The sequence below is a fragment of the Procambarus clarkii genome, chromosome 69 (genome assembly GCF_040958095.1).
Source record: "Procambarus clarkii isolate CNS0578487 chromosome 69, FALCON_Pclarkii_2.0, whole genome shotgun sequence".
Taxonomy (NCBI): Eukaryota; Metazoa; Arthropoda; class Malacostraca; order Decapoda; family Cambaridae; genus Procambarus; species Procambarus clarkii.
In genome coordinates, this window is record NC_091218.1 from 14,351,951 (window position 1) to 14,364,648 (window position 12,698).

General features: G+C 44.9%; 1 protein-coding gene across 2 annotated transcripts in view; it reads right to left on the reverse strand.

The window, feature by feature from the left end:
• Positions 1 to 12,498, reverse strand: part of LOC123753533 (trichohyalin) — a 460,426-nt gene extending 447,928 nt beyond the window's left edge. Inside the window, exon 1 of one of the 2 annotated variants that reach the window (XM_069311058.1) lies at positions 12,419 to 12,498. The gene's annotated coding sequence lies outside the window, so the exon portion shown is untranslated. Of the gene's footprint in view, positions 1 to 15; positions 100 to 12,418 lie in introns of those variants that run through there. The other variant, XM_069311057.1, reaches the window with a different exon arrangement.
• Between the last annotated feature and the right edge of the window lie 200 nt (positions 12,499 to 12,698).

Here is a 12,698-nt window from a genome sequence, read left to right on the forward strand (position 1 = left end):
CAAGTGGATGACAACCTCTTGAGCGTATCCCTCAGAGAGCCTTCAGCGAGGCGCGTGTCACCCCTCTCACTACACAATCCAAACTGGCACTTGTGCTACACCTGGGTGTTGGCACCTCTACGTCTGACACACATGGGTGTTGGCACAGCTGAACCAACTGGTCATATCCACGGATTACAGGTAAATCCCCTTTAGCCAGCCTCTACGTAACGGAAATAACTGTGTGGTCAACGATACTGCTCTAACTGTACTCAACCCGTCCTCTCAAGTAGCACTACAACGCATTTTGACGTATTTTGCCCCTAAGGCCAAAAATTGATTTACTTAAAATCATGGTGGCTCGCAAAATTGACGTGATGGCTCGTTTTTTATCCATAGGTCCTCAGTTAAGTTAGGCTGGTGTGTCAGAATTGAGTACTTAGCATTACCTATGTTAAATTAATATTATTATATTGATTGTGTTATGTTTTCATTTATCTTATGTTTTTGACATGAAGTTTATAACGGCGTCGACGGGATTTTGGGTAAATAAACAAAGCTAAAACGCAACGAATGTCTTCCTCCAGCCAAACATTAACAATGTGTACATTATCTACAATAGTAAACCTTGTGGTATTTGACTATAGAACTTTGGGTAATATGTCATCCGGGATAAATATATGACACATCTTAAATATTAATGATATAGTTCTCACGAAATTCTTGAGTTTTTAATTCAATTACTGAATAAATCCGCGGTGCGTGAATTGTTTTGATGAGACGGAAGCCTAATCTGAACGAATATTATATTGGAAGCATTCCCACCCCGACAACATTTCAATAAATGATTCATTCATTATATAAACCATACATTTTGTAAGGGAATTTTATTGGATATGTCCCGATAATTACATTGCGTTGCTCCAAGCCTTGCCGGGTTATGTTATCGTTCAGGACATGTGGAAAACATCTTTTCTAGCCATGGTTTACGAAGACTGATATGGACCAAAACTGAGATTTCGTGCTTAATCTGCGGTTCGTTGGACCAAAATATGTGGGAGCTTAGCTCTAAAGGACCATCTACTGAGAACCCACCACAGATATATATATATATATATATATATATATATATATATATATATATATATATATATATATATATATATGTCGTACCTAGTAGCCAGAACGCACTTTTCAGCCTACTATGCAAGGCCCGATTTGCCTAATAAGCCAAGTTTTCATGAAATAATGTTTTTTAAACGACCTAACCTACCTAACCTAACCTAACCTAACTTTCTCGGCAACCTAACCTAACCTAACATATAAAGATAGGTTAGGTTAGGTTAGGTAGGGTTGGTTAGGTTCGGTCATATATCTACGTTAATTTTACCTCCAATAAAAAAAAATTGACCTCATACATAATGAAATGGGTAGCTTTATCATTTCATAAGAAAAAAATTAAAGAAAATATATTAATTCAGTAAAACTTGGCTTATTAGGCAAATCGGGCCTTGCATAGTAGGCTGAGAAGTGCGTTCTGGCTACTAGGTACGACATATATATATATATATATATATATATATATATATATATATATATATATATATATATATATATATATATATATATATATATATATATTTTATTTACCATATTCTAAGTCACCGTGAACTAGCAGCCTCGCAAATTAATACTCGAACAAGCCAGATTAGTTGGCTTAGACTGTCTGATATATATTATATCCTATAAACATAATATAGTAGTTTGATTTAAAAATTATGTACAAGATTTAGAAAAAAGGAGAATAACAGAAGGTAAATTATTTGTTTTTCATCTGGCAGCCGCGTATCATTTTATTCTGTAAGAGGTCGAAACTAATTACTGCAAAGCTGCAAATGCTGCTTGAAAATCTGAGACAAATAAAAATGCAGAATGCGTTATACAATTGAATTCAATAATACGTTAACCGAATAGATATTTTAATTTAGGAGTATAATTTGTATAGAGTAAGGAGTGTTTACCTCGTTTTTTTTGGAACACACTCCATAGGTATTCAGCCCGTCCTGCTAAGGTGGGGAGCCGGTGGGCCGAGCGGACAGCACGCTGGACTTGTGATCCTGTGGTCCTGGGTTCGATCCCAGGCGCCGGCGAGAAACAATGGGCAGAGTTTCTTTCACCCTATTACCTAGCAGTAAAATAGGTACCTGAGTGTTAGTCAGCTGTCACGGGCTGCTTCCTGGGGGTGAAGGCCTGGTCGAGGACCGGGCCGCGGGGACACTAAAGCCCCGAAATCATCTCAAGATCTCAAGATAAGGTTCCCCAACGTCAAGAAACTGTCGTACTAAAATGCACTTAAAGCTAACCTACCACTGGACCCAAAACAGTAAACGGTACAGTACGTCAATTTCGCGAGCCGCTTCTATTTTCTAGTACGACAATTTTTGGCCTTAGGCAGATTATACGTCAAAATGCGACGTTCTATTAGAAGGACGGGTTGAGGCATCAGCGTACATGGTACATAAATGGGGTAACGCAGCTAATGGGGGTTATCTGTGTACAATGAGATTTATATTAGGCCGGAGGGACTACGAGTCCAACTATCCATTTAGAAGGGTAGCAAGACGTCCTTTTAATGTAAATTTATTTTCCAATTTTTGTAAATCGTTTATAGGTAAATAAGTATAACATTCAGTTTATTTGTTTTTAAAGATGTTGTTCTGTACTACTGAAACACTTGTTCACGTAGAATTGTAATGTATCTTTGCCTTGCAAAACTTATATATATGTAATTTATATTGCATTTTCTTAAATAAAGATAAAAAAAAATTGTCTTTGTGGAGGCCTCTCTAAAAATTATTATAAATGTTACATAGGCTACTTCCTTTACTTCGTGAAGTTAGTTAATTTGTTTAGATTAGCTGTTCCAGCGAAAATACAACGGAATATTAATTTCTTCTAATTCTGTATTTTTACTGTTTGAATGCAGTAAACCTGTGTAATATAGGCAGTGTTTTAAAAAAATTATTTTAGAAAAAATACCACAAAATAGGATTCATCCTCTGAAGAGTCAACTAACACAACACCTGTACCTCCTATTAGAGTGTTTTACAGGAACTTCTTTTCCACGGCTTATAAACCGGAGGAAAGTGTTCTGAAAGATATTATTGATAGGAACGTTATCCCCACAGACACCAATCAGAAGATACAATTAACAATTTACTACAAAAACAAGATGACCGCCAACCTTCACATTAAGAACTCTCCAGACACTAAACAGAACGCCTTAAAAAAGACCAACGTCGTCTATGCTTTCACATGCCCACTTCGGGACTCTCAGCCCCAAAGATCTCAGTATATATACGTCAGGTTGCGAGCAGCCGCGTCCAACAGCCTGGTTGATCGGTCCAGCAACCAGGAGGCCTGGTCGACGACCGGGCCGCGGGGACGCTAAGCCCTGGAAGCACCTCAAGGTAACCTCAAGGTATATAGGCAAGACAACACCGTCTCTCTCTCTCTAGGCGATTAACAATGCACAAGCAACAGGGCTCCATCAAGGAACATATAATCTCACACAATCAGATCATCACCAGAGACATCTTAACAACCAGAGTACCTAAGAGACTCCACTGGGATTTATGATCCCAAATGCACAGAGGGAGCTGGCCAGTGGGACACTTTTGCCAACTGACACTCTTGTTCATTATATATATATATATATATATATATATATATATATATATATATATATATATATATATATATATATATATATATATATATATATTGAATAGAAGTGTTTGTAGAAAGCCTATTGGTCCATATTTCTTGATGCTTCTATATTGGAGCGGAGTCTTGATATATATATATATATATATATATATATATATATATATATATATATATATATATATATATATATATATATATACATATATAAATGTGTGTGTGTACTCACCTATTTGTACTCACCTATTTGTGCTTGCGGGGGTTGAGCTTTGGCTCTTTGGTCCCGCCTCCCAACTGTCAATCAACTGGTGTACAGATTCCTGAGCCTACTGGGCTCTATCATATCTACACTTAAAACTGTGTATGGCTCCACCACATCACTGCCTAGTGCATTCCATCCGTTAACTACTCTGACACTGAAAAAGTTCCTTCTAACGTCTCTGTGGCTCATGTGGGTACTCAGTTTCCACCTGTGTCCCCTTGTTCGCGTCCCACCAGTGTTGAATAGTTTATCCTTGTTTACCCGGTCGATTCCTCTGAGGATTTTGTAGGTTGTGATCATGTCTCCCCTTACTCTTCTGTCTTCCAGTGTCGTAAGGTGCATGTAAGGTGTGTGTGTGTGTTTACTAGTTGTGTTTACTAGTTGTGTTTTTTACGGGGGTTGAGCTTTGCTCTTTCGGCCCGCCTCTCAACTGTCAATCAACTGTTTACTAACTATTTTTTTTTTCCCCACACCACACACACCCCAGGAAGCAGCCCGTGACAGCTGACTAACTCCCAGGTACCTATTTACTGCTAGGTAACAGGGGCATTCAGGGTGAAAGAAACTTTTGCCCATTTGTTTCTGCCTCGTGCGGGAATCGAACCCGCGCCACAGAATTACGAATCCTGCGCGCTATCCACCAGGCTACGAGGCCCCCTTGTGTGTGTGTGTGTGTGTGTGTGTGTGTGTGTGTGTGTGTGTGTGTGTGTGTGTGTGTGTGTGTACTCACCTATATGTACTCACCTATATGTGCTTGCAGGATCGAGCATTGACTCTTGGATCCCGCCTTTCTAGCTATCGGTTGTTTACAGCAATGACTCCTGTCCCATTTCCCTATCATACCTAGTTTTAAAAGTATGAATAGTATTTGCTTCCACAACCTGTTCCCCAAGTGCATTCCATTTTTCTACTACTCTCACGCTAAAAGAAAACTTCCTAACATCTCTGTGACTCATCTGAGTTTCCAGTTTCCACCCATGTCCCCTCGTTCTGTTATTATTACGTGTGAACATTTGATCTATTTCCACTTTGTCAATTCCCCTGAGTATTTTATATGTCCCTATCATATCTCCTCTCTCCCTTCTTTTCTCTAGTGTCGTAAGGTTCAGTTCCTTCAGCCGCTCTTCATATCCCATCCCTCGTAGCTCTGGGACAAGCCTCGTCGCAAACCTCTGAACCTTCTCCAGTTTCTTTATGTGTTTCTTCAGGTGGGGGCTCCATGATGGCGCGGCATACTCTAAGACGGGTCTCACGTAGGCAGTGTAAAGCGCCCTAAAAGCTTCCTCATTTCCTTCCTTCCACACTTCCTTCGTGTGTGTGTGTGTGTGTGTGTGTGTGTGTGTGTGTGTGTGTGTGTGTGTGTGTGTGTGTGTGTGTGTGTGTGTGTGTGTGTGTGTGTGTGTGTGTGTGTGTGTGTGTGTGTGTGTGTGTGTGTGTGTGTGTGTGTGTGTGTGTGTGTGTGTGTGTGTGTGTGTGTGTGTGTGTGTGTGTGTGTGTGTGTGTGTGTGTGTGTGTGTGTGTGTGTGTGTGTGTGTGTGTGTGTGTGTGTGTGTGTGTGTGTGTGTGTGTGTGTGTGTGTGTGTGTGTGTGTGTGTGTGTGTGTGTGTGTGTGTGTGTGTGTGTGTGTGTGTGTGTGTGTGTGTGTGTGTGTGTGTGTGTGTGTGTGTGTGTGTGTGTGTGTGTGTGTGTGTGTGTGTGTGTGTGTGTGTGTGTGTGTGTGTGTGTGTGTGTGTGTGTGTGTGTGTGTGTGTGTGTGTGTGTGTGTGTGTGTGTGTGTGTGTGTGTGTGTGTGTGTGTGTGTGTGTGTGTGTGTGTGTGTGTGTGTGTGTGTGTGTGTGTGTGTGTGTGTGTGTGTGTGTGTGTGTGTGTGTGTGTGTGTGTGTGTGTGTGTGTGTGTGTGTGTGTGTGTGTGTGTGTGTGTGTGTGTGTGTGTGTGTGTGTGTGTGTGTGTGTGTGTGTGTGTGTGTGTGTGTGTGTGTGTGTGTGTGTGTGTGTGTGTGTGTGTGTGTGTGTGTGTGTGTGTGTTTTCCCCCACCCCACCCCGAGACGCACGCTCGCTTCAAGCTACACAAGCACTGACAGCACCCACACTTACTGTGCGTGCCACAGGATGCTCCGAGACGCACAGTCGCTTTTGGCCACAACTGGCGACAAAAATTTGGTAAGGAAGAGAAGGGCGGGCAGACTGCATTTTCTTGGACTGTCAGAAAGCCTTTGACACAGTATCCCATAAAAGGCTGTTACGAAAGTTGGAGCAACAGGCAGGAGTAAAAGGGAAGGTGCTCCAGTGGATAAGGGAGTATCTAAGCAACAGGAAACAGTGAGTAACTGTGAGGGGGAAGACATCAGAGTGGCGAGATGTCACCAGCGGAGTCCCACAGGGCTCTGTACTTGGACCCAAACTGTTTCTAATATATGTAAACGATCTTCCAGAGGGTATAGACTCATTCCTTTCAATGTTTGCTGATGATTCAAAAATTATGAGAAGAATCAAGACAGAGACTACAGGACGACCTGGACAAACTGGAGGAATGGTCTAGAAAATGGCTGCTAAAGTTTAACTCAGGAAAATGTAAAGTAATGAAATTAGGCGATGGGAGCAGAAGGCTGAACACAAGGTACCATCTGGGAGGTGAAATCCTGCGAGACAAATAGAGAGAAAGATCTGGGGGTTGATATCACACCGAACCTGTCCCCAGAAACCTTAATCAAAAGGATATCACCAGCGGCATATGCTAGACTGGCCAACATAACAATTGCCTTTAGAAACTTGTATAAGGAATCGTTTAGTACCCTGTATACCACTTATGTCAGACCAATCCTGGAGTATGCAGCTCCAGCCTGGAGTCCATACCTAGTTAAACATGAGACAAAGTTAGAGAAGATTCAAAGCTATGCCACCAGGCTAGTCCCAGAAGTGTTAAGTATGAGCTACGAGGAAAGACGAAGGGAGCTGAACCTCACATCCCTGGAAAACAGAAGAGTAAGGTGAGACATGATAACCACCTACGAAATTCTTAGAGGAATTGACAGGGTGGACAAAGACAAACTCTTCAGCACGGGTGGGACACGAACAAGGGGACACAGGTGGAAACTTAGTACTCAAATGAGCCACAGAGACATTAGAAAGAATTGTTTTCAGTGTCAGAGTAGTTAACAAATGGAAGGCATTTGGCAGTGATTTGGTGGAGGCTGACGCCATACAATTTCAAATCTAGATTTGATAGAGCCCAGTAGGCTCAAGAATCTGTACACCAGTTGATGGGCAATTAAGAGGCGGGACCAAAGAGCCAAAGCTCAACCCCCGCAAGCACAACTATTCGAGTACAAGCACTGATCGTACCCGTACTTACTGTGCGTATCACAATAACATAAGAATTGTTCCCAAAAGATTCGTGTTTATGCTATTAACTTCGTAGAGGAACCGAGAGAGAAGGCAGCAACCAAGCCAAACTATTATTCCTAGGCCTATTATAGTACATAAATATACTAAATTGGGGCAAAGTCTGCGTATATTAGGCCTGGGATTACTTATTTAGAGGACATAGCCTAAATGCCGGCCAGAGGTAAGCCCCCCCTGTAAATGGAAACCAATTTAACAATAATTCCTGGAACCCGTAGATATTATCCTGCCAAATAGTAATTAGGGACCCATGGGGATCATAACCCAGCACCTGACGTGGCAGACTCGATCCCTGGCCTGAAAATGAGCAAGAACAGACAGCCAACTGGAAGCAGCCCAGAGCCTAGTGCCAGCGAAAAATCTCAGGAATTTCCAAATAATTTGTTTGCGTCGAAGGTGCTCTAGCCTAGTCTGGGTGCTCTAGTATAGTCTGGGTGCTCTAGTATAGTCTGGGTGCTCTAGTCTAGTCTGGGTGCTCTAGTCTAGTCTGGGTGCTCTAGTCTAGTCTGGGCCAAAAATTAATATTTTCACGTAGAAGATACGGCCATTTTCGCCTCAATCTTGCCACAATATGTATTTACTTTATAGTCCTACGTATACCCATTTATTTTACACATTATTTATATATATATATATATATATATATATATATATATATATATATATATATATATATATATATATATATATATATATATATATATATATATATATATATATATATATATATATATATGTCGTACCTAGTAGCCAGAACGCACTTCTCAGCCTACTATGCAAGGCCCGATTTGCCTAATAAGCCAAGTTATCCTGAATTAATATATTTTCTCTAATTTTTTTCTTATGAAATGATAAAGCTACCCATTTCATTATGTATGAGGTCATTTTTTTTATTGGAGTTAAAATTAACGTAGATATATGACCGAACCTAACCAACCCTACCTAACCTAACCTAACCTATCTCTATAGGTTAGGTTAGGTTAGGTAGTCGAAAAACAATTAATTCATGAAAACTTGGCTTATTAGGCAAATCGGGCCTTGCATAGTAGGCTGAGAAGAGCGTTCTGGCTACTAGGTACGACATATATATATATATATATATATATATATATATATATATATATATATATATATATATATATATATATATATATATATATATATATATATATATATATATATATATATATATATATATATATATATATATATATATATATATATATATATATATATGTTTACTAATCATAAGATTAGTTTGTACTCATATAGTTACATGTGATTTTGGAATATTTTGTTAAGTGCTTACTATGTGCAAAAAATTATTTACATATGACAAGTAAATGTATCCAGCAATACAGCTGGTGATGAAGGAAGTATACGATGAGGCAGCTCATTGGTGTTCAACATTGGTGTTCCTCAGGGCAGCATACTTGGCCCCTCTCCTCTTTCTCATGTACATTAATGACCTTCCAAACGCCTCTCAACACCTCAAACCAATTCTATTTGCTGATGACACAACCTTCATTTTCTCCAGTCCTGACCCTCTTGCTTTGAATGATAGAGTGAATACTGACCTGAGTAAAGTCCATCTTTGGCTAACTGCTAACAAACTCACCCTTAACATTGACAAAACTTTCTATATTTTGTTTGGTAATAAATCCTCAAATGAAATTAATCTAAGAATAAACAATATACAAATTAGTAACTGAGTAGATGAAATTAGTAGTAAAGTTGATGGTAAATTCCTTGGTGTCCTCATTGACCACAAGCTGAGTTTCCAGGGTCACATTCTAAATAATGCAAAACAAGTTTCTGAAACTGTTGGCATTCTTTCTTAGATCAGATATTATGTGCCTCGCCCTGCCCTGGTGACGCTCTATTATTCTCTCATCTATCCTTATCTCAACTATGGTATCTGTGCTTGGAGTTCTACTACCCAAAATCATTTACGTCCTCTAATTACTCAACACAAAGCTGCTATTAGAACAATATCTAACTCTGGCCCCAGACAGCACTCGGTACCCTTACTTAAATCTTTGAATATGTTAGATATTAAGTCACTGCACATCCTCTCATGTGTACTCTAAATATTTAAAACTCTGAACTGTAATGGCAATCCTGACCTTAAACGCTTGTTAGAAAGTTGTAACAGAACCCCTGGGCACCACACCAGAAACAAATACCTATTTGATATTCCAAGAGTGCGACTTAAACTAGAAATGCTCAAACGTCAACCCATGTCTTGCTATTTTCAAACAACATTTTCAAACGGCTGAGGGCACACCAGGAGCCCACCACGACTGAGGGCACACCAGGAGCCCACCACGGCTGAGGGCACACCAGGAGCCCACCACGGCTGAGGGCACACCAGGAGCCCACCACGACTGAGGACACACCAGGAGCCCACCACGGCTGAGGGCACACCAGGAGCCCACCACGACTGAGGACACACCAGGAGCCCACCACGACTGAGGGCACACCAGGAGCCCACCACGACTGAGGGCACACCAGGAGCCCACCACGGCTGAGGGCACACCAGGAGCCCACCACGACTGAGGGCACACCAGGAGCCCACCACGACTGAGGGCACACCAGGAGCCCACCACGACTGAGGGCACACCAGGAGCCCACCACGACTGAGGGCACACCAGGAGCCCACCACGGCTGAGGGCACACCAGGAGCCCACCACGGCTGAGGGCACACCAGGAGCCCACCACGACTGAGGACACACCAGGAGCCCACCACGGCTGAGGGCACACCAGGAGCCCACCACGGCTGAGGGCACACCAGGAGCCCACCACGGCTGAGGGCACACCAGGAGCCCACCACGGCTGAGGGCACACCAGGAGCCCACCACGACTGAGGGCACACCAGGAGCCCACCACGGCTGAGGGCACACCAGGAGCCCACCACGACTGAGGACACACCAGGAGCCCACCACGACTGAGGGCACACCAGGAGCCCACCACGACTGAGGGCACACCAGGAGCCCACCACGGCTGAGGGCACACCAGGAGCCCACCACGGCTGAGGGCACACCAGGAGCCCACCACGGCTGAGGGCACACCAGGAGCCCACCACGGCTGAGGACACACCAGGAGCCCACCACGACTGAGGGCACACCAGGAGCCCACCACGACTGAGGGCACACCAGGAGCCCACCACGGCTGAGGGCACACCAGGAGCCCACCAAGACCCGCCAACCCCCGGCACCTCTCGGCCAAGCCGGCCCCCGAACACCGTCACCCCGCTGAGAGAACCAGCCAGAACACGTAAAAAAAAATCTATCAACAACCCCGTGACCCAAGGCGATATGTGCGCCAGGCGTCGTACAACCGGACCGTTGAAGAGGGATGCCAAACGGCAGTAACAAAGCCAAAACCCGAAAACATGACGTGACCAGGCGGCTCCCCGGCGGAGGAGGCGTCCAGACGTCCGCTCGGCGTCAAGGTGGAACCAGGAGTCCTTGGTGTAATTATTTGGCTTAGCAGAATATGAGTGGATGTGCGGAGGACGATAATATATCTTTTATGTTGTACACGGTACCAGCTCCAGCTGGCTTAGTGATGGTTAACACCACCTCCAGCTGGCTTAGTGGCGGTCAACACCACCTTCAGCTGGCTTAGTGGCGGTCAACATCACCTCCAGCTGGCTTAGTGGCGGTCAACACCACCTCCAGCTGGCTTAGTGGTGGTCAACACCCCCCTCCAGCTGGCTTAGTGGTGGTCAACACCCCCTTCAGCTGGCTTAGTGGCGGTCAACACCACCTTCAGCTGGCTTAGTGGCGGTCAACATCACCTCCAGCTGGCTTAGTGGTGGTCAACACCCCCTCCAGCTGGCTTAGTGGCGGTCAACACCACCTCCAGCTGGCTTAGTGGTGGTCAACACCCCCCTCCAGCTGGCTTAGTGGTGGTCAACACCCCCTTCAGCTGGCTTAGTGGCGGTCAACACCACCTCCAGCTGGCTTAGTGGCGGTCAACATCACCTCCAGTTGGCTTAGTGGCGGTCAACATCACCTCCAGCTGGCTTAGTGGCGGTCAACACCCCCTCCAGCTGGCTTAGTGGCGGTCAACATCACCTCCAGCTGGCTTAGTGGCGGTCAACACCCCCTCCAGCTGGCTTAGTGGTGGTCAACACCATCTCCAGCTGGCATAGTGGTGGTCAACACAACCTCCAGCTGGCTTAGTGGTGGTCAACACCCCCTCCAGCTGGCACAGCAGACGTTAACTCCACCACCTCCAGCTGGCACAGCAGACGTTAACACCCTCTCCAGCTGGCACAGCAGACGCTAACAACACCACCAGCTGGCACAGCAGACGCTAACAACACCACCAGCTGGCACAGCAGACGCTAACAACACCACCAGCTGGCACAGCAGACGCTAACACCACCAGCAGCTGGCTCAGCGGACGCTAACACCCCCTCCAGCTGGCACAGCAGACGTTAACAACACCTCTGGCTGGCTCAGCAGACGCTAACAACACCACCAGCTGGCACAGCAGACGCTAACACCACCAGCAGCTGGCACAGCAGACGCTAACACCACCAGCAGCTGGCTCAGCGGACGCTAACACCCCCTCCAGCTGGCACAGCAGACATTAACGACACCTCTGGCTGGCTCAGCAGACGCTAACAACACCACCAGCTGGCACAGCAGACGCTAACACCACCAGCAGCTGGCTCAGCAGACGCTAACACCCCCTCCTGCTGGCACAGCAGACGGCGCCACTTGCAGCCAGCCGGTTGCAAGGTGATCCCTACCTTCATCTACCTCAGTGACACCAATATTGACAGCGTCCCTGGGCCCCTCAGCCCGGGACGCATTCCTCTACAACTTCCTCTATTTCCCCCGTGCGTAATGTAGCCTCATCTCGAGTGACTTCCTGAGAGTTCCCTGCATTCCTTATTAATCACCGTTTATATTGATCAACACACATGGTCTCAGGCCATGGTCGGTCCACCGGGGGGAGTCGGGGGGGACAAGGCCTCTAAGGTTTGGTGGTCGTGTTCGGCGTATATGGTTTCCGAAAGGTTTAGGTCTCACCGTCGGTAAATGTACGGTGTAATCCACCGCCGCCGCTGCACCGCCGCCCCACACACACGCACACACACACACTGGCTCGCTGGCACACTCCCACCTGCCCCAACACTCACACACACACACACACACGCATACACACGCATACACACGCATACACACACACATTCGCATTCACACAAACACACACACACACACACACACACACACACACACACACACACACACACACACACACACACACACACACACACACACACACACACACACACACACACACACACAC